General features: G+C 40.4%; 1 long non-coding RNA gene across 1 annotated transcript; it reads left to right on the forward strand.

Annotated features, from left to right (window-relative positions):
* Nucleotides 1–7,965: 7,965 nt before the first annotated feature.
* On the forward strand, nucleotides 7,966–10,182 carry LOC308660844. Its single transcript, XR_014024826.1, has 3 exons — nucleotides 7,966–8,041; nucleotides 9,723–9,873; nucleotides 9,985–10,182. It is a non-coding gene; the product is annotated as an uncharacterized lncRNA (long non-coding RNA).
* Nucleotides 10,183–11,560: the final 1,378 nt, after the last annotated feature.

Raw genomic sequence — 11,560 nt, forward strand, 5'->3', positions numbered from 1 at the left:
TGTTTCATCATCATACTTCCTGCTTCACCATGTTTGGAATTGTGCCTTGAAGACTCTGAACTTTCCTTGCCGGCTTGTGTGTTTATTTAGGTTTTGCCTGGTAGGTTTAGGTTTGTTTGATGGAGTTATTTGTTTCAGCAACTTTCAATTGCTTTATGGACCTTTGGGCCATTGCTTTGTGGACTAATCTTGGCCTGCTGATGGCTGGACTTAATTGGGACAGTTCTGAGTTTTGGTGAAGAGAATTGTTGGGGAACATTAATAAACTCACTAAACCACAGTTACATGTGTATGTGAGTGAGTGGGACAGCACAGAGAGAAGATTTTGCTCAGAAGCAGCAGCAAGATCTCCAACTCAAGTAAATGTGTGTCTTGGGTAGCCACTGAAAGGCTGGTTTGAAGGCTGGTTAATGGGCTTTAGTAAGGGAATCTGTGAATAGGATCTTCTGCTTGAACTTTCTCTTTTTGAAAGCAGAAAAGCACCATGCAACTTAGAAAAAGACAAAGCCATTTTTCAAATTTCTACAAAGTTCTGCTTTTGGAAGGAGCAGAGGCAGTACCATAAAGTCAAGATTAGAAAGAATAGAAATATGATTCAATAATGAGATTATCACAGTGGCTACATCAGGAGTCAGTTAGAAGGGCTGTGCAAGGTTCCCAAATTGCATTCCAAAATATGCGGTATAGAAGGCCGAGTCCAGCACCTCCCAGTGGCTCATTGTAGCAGTAGCGCTTCTTTACTGCATTAAGCAGATGAAACACAAACCACCTTGCAGCAGAAAGCAACATGCAACTTAGAAAAACACAAAGCCATTTTTCAAAATTCTACAAAGTTCTGTGTTCCACTCTCAGAGAATTTAAACTAAAGAATCCTTGTACAGAAATACAGACTGAGAAGGCAATTGTCATTTGAAGAGTGTTGCCAGAAAGGCTGTATGCCTTCTATGTATTTTTCATCTTCCATAGATTTTCAGGCATGAGGAAAGAACTGCACTCACTTTGTTCCTCCTGGTCATGCTTTATACAAATAGCGCATAATGTAAAACTCCTTGTATGCTCAGTATATGCAAGTTCTTAAAGAGATGGGAGTACCAGACCATCTTATTTGTCTCTTGAGAAACCTATATGCAGGTCAAGAAGCAACAGTGAGAACAGGACACGGAATCACTGATTGGTTCAAAATTGGGAAAGGAGTCCGGCAAGGCTGTATACTGTTGCCCTGCGTATTTAACTTATATGCAGAGCACATCATGAGAAAGGCAGGGTTAGATGAATCAAAAGTTGGAATTAAGATTGCTGGGAGAAATATTAACAACCTAAGATATGCAGATGATACCACTCTAATGGCAGAAAATGAAGAGGAACTAAAGAGCCTCTTGATACGGGTGAAGAAGGAGAGTGCAAAAGTGGGCTTGAAACTCAACATTAAGAAAACCAAGATCATGGCATCCGGCCCTCTCAATTCCTGGCAAATAGATGGGGAAGAAATGGAGGTAGTGACAGATTTTATTTTCCTGGGCTCAAGATCACTGCAGATGGGGACTGCAGCCAAGAAATTAAAAGATGCTTGCTCCTTGGGAGGAAAGCTATGGTAAATCTAGACAGCATACTAAAAAGCAGAGACATCACCCTGCCAACAAAATTTCATATAGTTAAGGCTATGGTCTTCCCTGTTGCAATGTATGGCTGTGAAAGTTGGACCATAAGAAAGGCTGAGCGCCAAAGAATCGAGGTCTTTGAACTATGGTGCTGGAGAAGACTCCTGCGAATCCCTTGGACTGCAAGGCATTCAAACCAGTCAGTCCTAGAGAAGATCAGCCCTGACTGCTCTTTAGAAGGTCAGATCCTGAAGTTGAAACTCAAATACTTTGGCCACCTAATGAGAAGGAAGGACTCACTGGAGAAGAACCTAATGCTGGGAAAGATTGAGGGCAATAGAAGAAGGGGACAACAGAGAATGAGGTGGCTGGATGGAGTCACTGAAACAGTAGTCGTGAGCTTAAATGGACTCCAGAAGGTGGTAGAAGACAGGAAGGCCTGGAGGAACGTTGTCCATGGGGTCGCGATGGGTCAGACACGACTTCGCAACTAACAACAACAATGCAAAATATTCATGGAAGACACAGCTAAATATGTCCCTTTACAATGATGAAACCGTTTGTAGAAGTTTATTCACCATTTTAAAAAATAGTCTGTTGATTTTCTTTTCTGCCATAAAAGTGCAGACTTTATATCCACTTGTCCACATTTTACAGAAACCAAAATCTTTATATAATCCAGAGGTCTAAGGCATTGAAATCTTGAGTTTTATATTGTCTGCAATAGACCTTTTTAAAAATAAAGACCTCAGCTGTACAGAGAAATAGCTTTATGGCCATGCAAATGTAACAATTTAAATATATAAATGTAACAGTTTCAGCAAACAGCATAGTGTTCTGATTCACTCTGCAGTCTTTCTCAAGGCTACATTGACTCCTTTATAAACATCTTCTTTCTCAGAGAAATGACATCATCCACATATTGAGAAATAGCAGTTTGTTCTGGCAAGGGGTTAAAAATTAGCAGTTTATAAATGTCATTCAATAATGTCTGGAGCTAGTGTGGCTGTTCCTCTATTTGCCTTAACTGCACCCTGGCTTAAATCCCCCTTTCTCCAGATTACAAGACATGTTCTCATCATTTCTGTGGGTCACATGCTTTTAGCAGAATAAAGAGGAGGCTTAACAGATTTGGAACGGATCTTGGAGGTCTTCTACTCCAACCCACTGCTTAAGCAGGAGAACCTATGTCAGTGGTGGTGAACCTATGGGCACACGTGCCAAAGGCGGTACTTGGAGCCCTCTCTATGGGCATGTGCACCATCCCCCCAGCCCTGCTTCCCTCCGCGGCTACCTCTTCACCAGCAGCCCCCCCAGAGGATAGTTTCCCTGGGCACTGCCCACACGGAGCAGTGCAGCCAAGCTCATTGCAGCCAGGCAGCAGGGACAAGACTCCGCCCTCATGCCCCATCTTGTGCAGTTGATGCTGCGGGGCATGGGCAGAGTGTGTGGCTGCCATGGCACTGCTGGGCCCCTGGGTGATGTGCTGCGGCGGGCCGTGGTGGTGGTGGGTGGTCCTGCAGGCAGGCGGGGCAGGGTAGAGTGGGGGCAGACCGGGGGGTTCGGTTGGGCCAGGGGATGGAATGGGGGCAGGCCAGGGGGCGGTGCGGTTTTTGGACACTCGGTCTCTAAAAGGTTTGCCATCACTGACCTATGTCATTCCAGACAACTGGCCATCCAATCTTTTCTTATAAACCTGAAGTGGTGGAGTTTTTTTAATATATTATTTTTACTATTACGCTGAGCTTGTCGATCGGAAGGTCGGCAGTTTGGCGGGTCGAATCCCGAGTGCCGCGTAGCAGAGTGAGCGCCTGTTACTCGTCCCAGCTTCTGCCAACCTAGCAGTTCGAAAGCACGTAAAAATGCAAGTAGAAAAATAGGGACCGCTACGGTGGGAAGGTAACAGCGTTCCGTGCGCCTTTGGCGTCTAGTCATGCCGGCCACATGACCACGGAGACGTCCTCGGACAAGCGCTGGCCCTTCGGCTTTGAAACGGAGATGAGCACCGGCCCCTAGAGTCGGAAACGACTAGCACGCACATGCGGGGGAACCTTTACCTTTTTATAATATTATTTCTGAATAATTATGCTAAGGTAATGAATTAATATTAAAAAGATGTAGTGAGATGAGATAAATTACAACTGTGACTGCTGTGCAGAATTTTGGTATTTAAGAACAATGTTGCATGGATTGTTATTATTTAATTTTGGACAATACTGATACTGACAATAGATGTACCATTTAAACAATGGCAAAAGATTGTTACAAGTTTGTATAGCAAGAAAACCAAATCCAAACCCCAAAATGAAATATAAATTATTGCAAGATGCTAAAAAAGATGCATTAGGATTACACTTGCTGTTTTGCATGGATGAAAGATTGAGTGATGCTGAGAAACAGGATAGATTGGACAACCATTTGTCTGAAATGGTATAGGGTTTCCAGCTTAAACCGGGGGTTGGGATAGATGACCTCCATGGTCCCTTCCAACTCGGTTATTCTGTTTTCTGAGATTGTTGGATTTGGAAGAAGTTAATTTGAGATTTGGGTAACATGATTCTTTATATTTATGGTAAAGTTAATGTAGATTTCAATAATCATTTCATTAGCCATGCTGTGTTCAGGGTACGGAATAGGTATAAAATAAGATTGACTCCCAAAATTCTTATATGGGCATTATCCCCCAAAGTTTTTTTTTTAGAAGAACACATCCAAACAGTTTTTCATCATATATATGCATCATATATATACTTTGCAAGGGCCAAGTGTAACTGTGTGTACCTCAAGGTCCAGTCCACCATCCAAGTACTAATCAAAGTCAACTCTACTTAGCATCTCTAGCCAGTCAGGATTATGCAGCCAGGATTAAAGCTAAAGAAGTTGGCATGCCATCATTTCACCTCCAGAAGACACAGGAGTTTAAATTTGATATGTATATTGGGTAATCAACTTGCTGTCACATAGTTTTTCATAAAACCCATTTAAAAAAAACCCAAACAAATGCAGTTTCCTATGGGCCACATTTGAACACTCTATGGTGTTCTCCTCGCATTCTCTGCAATACAGTGTGAATAATCAGGGATCAAATTCAAACAGCTTTGTGAGAGATTTGGAGGAGGAAGCATGAGACTTATCAACCTGCCTTCTTCTCAGACAGAAGCCCCATAAATTCCTTTCAGTATTTCAGAGGAGTTTAGCTTGGTCAATTTAAAAATACCTTTGAGGGAGTACGGGTGGAAGCAGGATATATGAAATGTCCTAGTGAAGCTTTCCTTCACCTTCCCTGTGGCAAGTTCACTGAGATAACTGAAACGAACATGTTCCTTCTCTCAAGCTTAACTATTAGTCCCAAACAGCAAAATGCCATAAGTATGAATAAATAAAAGCCCTGGTCAATTCAAATGTCTTTCTAACAACTGCTGAACAGTATGCTGACACTCTACACACAGAAATTTAGGCAGCTTCTTTTCAAACAGTGTTCCTCAATTATTTTTAAACCTAAATTTAAGTAATAGTCTCCACTTATTTTATTATTCTTTACCTTAACTTGATTACTAAACACCAAGTGAGTTTGCATCTGTGGTTTCCTCATTACTGTTGCTGCACCCTCTCATTACACAAAGTAATTGTCCGTTTCTTGGGGAATAGCAGGAGTTTGACATTATTTCAAGATATCAAGGCACTTTTATTGATGCAGCTGACTTCCCCAATTTCCTCATTAACTGCTTTCTGTGGTTCTTGGGCAAAGAACCACATTATTAAATACGGATCTCCTTTCTTTTTAGGGCTGCCAATACTACCATTTTCAGTCTCACTGGTCTCCTAATATTGAGTGTACCCATGGTTAATTGATTTCTAATTTTGCATGTTCATCTTCTATGAGGTCCTGAATCAATGCTATTTGATGGGAGTCCACAGAAATTGGCTCCAACCCTCAAGGCAAAGCTTAGGAGATGTGGCTCAATAACCACCTTTTCCACTCATTGCCGGGAACTTTCAATCCATTGCTCACCAACAACTAGGCTCAATACCTGACTCCCTGAGGGACCCTCCAAGTATGCTTTTTCACTGCAGCAATTCTTTGCATCTTGATCACTTAACATTTTCTGTACTGTAGTTCTTCATCTAATACAGAAATTGTTAAATCTTTCAGTAGCTTTTTTTTCTATTCTTCTTCTCATCCTTCACTCTAAGGATCCTTTCTCAGAGCAATTGTATCGCAGATTGGGAGAAGAAAAAAAGATAGAAGAGAAAAAGATGTTGAAAAATAGGCAAATGTTGAAAAGTGATATTTAGTTTGTGAAACTAGGATGATTTTATATATAACTAAGTCTGAGTATTTTGTTTTGTGAAAACAGATTTTAAGTTACTGTGTTATTCAGGGTATGGGAAAATGCTTGCGCTTCACTTTGAAATCATCTCTAAATCTCTACCGCAGTGATGGTGAACCTTTTGGACACCGAGTGCCCAAACTGCAACCCAAAACCCGCTTATGTATTGTTGGGTGCTGGGTGGTCGTGGCCCATTGGGTGGTCGTGGCCCATTGGGTGGTCGTGGCCCATTGGGTGGTTGTGGCTTTGGTGGTAATGGCAGACTGGGTGGGACTAAAAAGTTCAGTCAATCAATTCCAACTTTGCGAGATATTTTTTCCCTGCGAGAATTTGAAATTGATTGAATGATTGAACCTTTTTTTTTTGCACACGGCTGCAGAGGCCTAAAGCGAAAAGGTTTTATAAAACCCAGCTGAAGGCCTACGACCAGGGTGATGGCGCATGTGCCCTCAGAGAGGGCTCTGCTTGCCACCTGTGGCAAACATGCCATAGGTTCGCCACCACGGCTCTAAAGCATCCATGGCAACTGGATGTAACATCTCAGAAACAACAGAACTTACAGAATAATCGCATTGGAAGGGACCTTCTAGTCCAATCCCATGCTCAAGCAGGAAACCCTATACCTTCCAGACAAATGGCTTTCCAAATTATTCTTAAAAACCTCCAGTGATGGAACACCCAAAACCTCTGGAGCCAAGCTCCCAGAGTTACTGCTACTGAGCCACATATCACATGTGGTCCTCAATGAAACTGCATCGACATGGAGGGCAGTGTGCAATGGGGTACCCTAAGGCTCTGTTCTAGGCCCAGTGCTCTTCAACATCTTCATCAATGATTTGGATGAGGGGATAGACGGGGAACTCATCAAATTTGCAGATGACACCAAGCTGGCAGGAATAGCCAGCACTCCAGAAGACAGGCTTAAGATACAGGAAGATGTGAACAAACAGGAACACTGAACGCTATCTAACAAAATGAAATTCAACGGTGAAAAAAGTAAAGGCCTACATATAGGCGAGAAAAACCAAATGTACAGGTATAGTATAGCTGGTACCTTGCTCAATAGTAGCAAATGTGAGAGGGATCTCAGAGTCCTAGTGGACAATCACTTAGATATGAGCCAGCAGTGTGCTGCAGCTGCCAAAAAAGTAGGACAAGAAGCAACAGATGGAAACTAATCAACCTAGAACTAAGGAGAAACCTCCTGACAGATAAAAAAATAAATCAGTGGAACAACCTGTCTCCAGAAGTGGTGAATGCTCCAACACTAGAAGTTTTTAAGAAGAGACTGGACAGCTATTTTTGTGAAATGGTATAGGGTTTCCTGCCAGAGCAGGGAGTTGGACTAGATGACCTCCAAGATCTCTTCCAACTTTATTATTATTATTATTATTAATTATTATTATTATTATTATTATTATTATTATTATTATTATTATTATTATTATTATTATTATTATTATTATTATTATGCCATATTGTTCTCACCACTGAAATTTATAGATAAGTAATATTCTCTGTCTTCAGGGAAATAGAAATGACCTGGATGAGGGAGGAATACTTCAATGAAAGCCAAATCAGTCTGAGTGCCACAAAGACCCACCAAGAAGCAGAGCAGCTGTTTTCCCAAAACCCACCCATAAAAATGTGTCGCCCATGATAGCAGTGCCAACCCCAGATTTCTACCACTTTGGCTCTTCCCAAACTCTAGCCATTAGTGAACATGGCCGAGCTTTATCATCGTGGACTGTAGAGTTTGGGCAGCAATTCAGTAAGGAATTTTCTTTGCCCCATTAGGACATTGCAAGTCCTGAGCCTCCAATCTTTTATAACCATAGCAGGATAGATGTTCAACGAAGTCTGCTGCTCTTCTAAGCGCTTTTGTAACAGCTAACAAACAGGAGTGTTTCAATCCAAGGAAGATGCACCATTGCCTTACGTAAGAACTATTTTGCAATTGTTCACTGAGGTGATGTGATGCAAACATCATAACTCCATAAATAGAGAGCCATGTCTGTCCCAGGAGTAAGATTTGGTCCAGAACCAGTCTCAGCATGAAGATCCTTTATCTGCTATTCACATTTCTTTTCCTTGCATTCCTGTCTGAACCAGGTAAGGAACAAAATTACTGATAATGTACAAAGGATTGGTAATTCAGTCCTTTTTAAACAGGTGTGATCATCACAGAAAGCAGGATAATCTTCAACATCTTTTTGTTTTACTTTACAGAAATAGCTTTGAACAGTATAGACTATTGACAACATGAACCTCCAAACATTTGAAAAATATGCCATTGATTTTTCTTTTGATTCAAAATTCTTCGAAGAACTTTATTGGGTTTCTTTTTGTTATTGTAGCTTATTTTTGTTGATTTGCTTCACTTTAGTATTGGTTTACCAAATTCTCAGCCAAATATCTTCTATTTGAATAAAGAGGCACAATGGAGAAACAGTTTGATCTAGTGGTTAGAGCAAAACACTACAAATCTGGATACTGAGTTCTAATCTCACCTTAGGTCTGAAAGCTCACTGGGTGAATTTGGACCACTCTCTCTCTCTCTCCCTCCCTCCCTCTTAGTTCAAACCTTGTCACAGTCTTGGTGTTTTGCAGAAAATAAGAGAAGGAAAGATGAAAGCCAGCTGGGTCTATCTGGACCAGTCCCTCCCTCCCTCCCTCCCTCCCTCCCTCCCTCCCTCCCTCCCTCTCTCTCCCCGAACCTCTTGATGGTGTTGCTGTTATGGAGAGAAAAGGAGGAGGAAGGATTATTAGATACATTTACCACCTTGAGTTTTTTTTAAAAAATAAAAATGGAAAAAATAAAAGATATTAATATTCTAGTGAATATATTTGTACTTAATGTGGGAAAAAGAAAAGAAATTGCAGCAAAATATCATAAATGCACAGCATTTCAAGAGCAGAAAAGAGCAGTAATAGAAACATTAAGAGAAGAGGGAAAAAGCCAAAGGAAAACCAGGTCCTAAAGTTTAAAGGAAGTTAAACCTTCTCACTCAAGGTCTTCATCCAAAACACACAATGCAACTGGCCACTGTAACTCAGGAAGCAAGGTCTATGAACCAGATTATTTCTTCCCTCCTACATTGATAGATGTAGGCTTACCAGCTAATTCATCTCTGAGTCAGACTTCAAACCTGGGTTAATAGCTGATTTATTTGAGCTGCTGCAGGAGATCAGCAGAAATGGATCTCTGTGGTCAGAGAAAACTTGCTGTAGTCCTAGGAATCCTGCAATTCTTGGAAGGATGTTTCCATTCCCACCTTGGATGAACGGTTACAAAAGCTGATATAGTTAGCAGATATGGCTAAACTGACTGTTTTGATAAAAGAAAAGAATATAAGCACTTTTGTTTCTACTTGGAAACTGCTTCTGGACTTCGTGCTTGAAATGGAAAAAGTGATACTATGATTTTGGGGTTTACTGATTAGACTGACTTGTTGATAGAGAAATGGGTAGTTCATACTACTAAAGAAATGTAAAAAGTTGAGATTTGATTTCAATGCCTTATTTTACTGCAACGGAGGGAATCAGAAATCAAGGCCTTTTCTTTCTCCCCCCCCCCATTTCCACATTTTCCCTTTTTCCTCTTTCCCTGTTGTTATTCCTTACTATTTGCTTTTTATTTTCATATTTTTATGTTATAAATGAATAAAATTATAAATTGATAAAGGAGTCCTGCTATTCTGTAGAAGAAGATATTGTCTTGGAAGGAAAATGTATTTAAATATTAAGGAATATTTACTCATCATTTACCTGTCTCCTCTTTTTCTTTTCATAGGGAATGCCCAACGCATGTGTCGTCACGCAGGAGGATACTGCGCTTACAAGTGTCCTCGTGGCAAGGGCCTTGCGAAGTACGACTGTCAGTGGGAAAAGTGGTGCTGTAGGAAATAGGAAAACTCTCCTCTAATAGAGATACTACAGATACAGTACATAATGATTTTCTGCCTGATATTATTTGCATTCACAAAACTTTGCAAAGCAAAGAATTTATTTTAAATTCACTTTGATCAACTTATTATTTTTTCTCATTTGTATAGCGGATTTTGAAAATAATGCCATCTCTATCAACAACCACGGATATCTTCAAGATATGGCCAAAGACCTGAGATTACTGCCTGCTATCGCTTTATCTTTCTTTATATAAATCAAATTGCTATCCATCAAACTCTTAAAACATTTGTGCATTGAAGTAAAATTTGGCAAATATTTTTTGAAATAAAGCTAAATGAGCATTGCATACATTGTGCAACTTCTTTAAAAAGTACCTGTGAGCAATATATTCCTATGACTACTAGAGAGAGAGAGAGAGAGAGAGAGAGAGAGAGAGAGAGAGAGGTGTTGCCTGCTCTTCAACCACATATTATACTACAATTTTCACATAGTCTCATTCTTCCCTTTCGGTTTGTTTATTTATTGTAGCGATTACTTTGCCACTGATGTCTTCCAGCTAATGTAGTTGCTTGGGCAGAAATAGTATAAAATCAAATTTAAGCTATTCACTAATATCTTCGAAAGGAGCAGAACAAAAATTCTTAAGATTATTTTTTCTCAAGTTAAATACCATTGGATACAACTTAGTATAAGAATGACTTTGTCTGATGACTTCATATCAGCACAGCCTGGATCTTGATAAAGGAAATGAAGATGTAGGAATGGGAAATCCGCAAAGAGCCCTTTCTAACTCCAATTCTATCACTGGCAGGGAGAAGAAAGGAGGTTTGGGTCTAGTAAACCCTGAAATGTTCTATCTTCTCTAGCCCTTCTTATTCAGCTGAATAAAAGAGTCCAATGGTAGAGTGAGAAGTTCCTGTTGGCTCTTCCTCATGATCCAAGGAACTAAGCCTATTGCTACTGTACATAAATACATACTTCCCCCAGGTGGCAGCCCATAATTATGTTCCAGGAACAGAATGACAGAATGATATCAGTTCGAATCAAAGGCAAAATTTTCAATATCACAGTAGTACAAGTCTATGCCCCAACATTGTACAAGAGGTAGCAACTAAAAGCATCCCAAAGAAAAGAAGAAAAAGAAATGCAAGAAAGCAAAATGGCTGTCAGAGGAAGCTTTGCAAATAGCTGAGGAAAAGAGGGAAGGAAATGGCAAGGGAGAAAAAGAAAGATACACCCAATTGAATGCAGAATTCCAGAGAATAGCTAGAAGAGACAAGAATGCCTTCTTAAATGAACAGTGCAAAGAAATAGAAGAAAACAATAGAATAGAGAGGACCAAAGATCTCTTCAATAAAATTGGAGAGATGAAGGGAATGTTTCATGCAAAAATGGGCATGATAAAGGACCAAAATGGCAGGGACCTAACAGAGTCAGATTAAGAAGAGGTGGCAAAATTACAGAGAAAAACTATACAAGAACGAGCTTAATGTCCCTGATAACCACGATGAGGTGATCACTGGCCTCGAGCCAGACATCCTAGAATGTGAAGTGAAGTGGGCCTTAGAAAAGCTGAGCAACAACAGAGCTAGTGGAGGTGACAGTATTCCAGCTGAGCTATTCAAAATCTTAAAAGACGATGCAGTAAAAGTGCTACACTCAATTTGCCAGCAAATTTGGAAAACTCAATAGTGGCCACAGGATTGGAAAAGATCAGTTAAC

The sequence above is a fragment of the Vipera berus genome (genome assembly GCF_964194415.1).
Source record: "Vipera berus genome assembly, chromosome: 1".
Classification (NCBI taxonomy): domain Eukaryota; kingdom Metazoa; phylum Chordata; class Lepidosauria; order Squamata; family Viperidae; genus Vipera; species Vipera berus.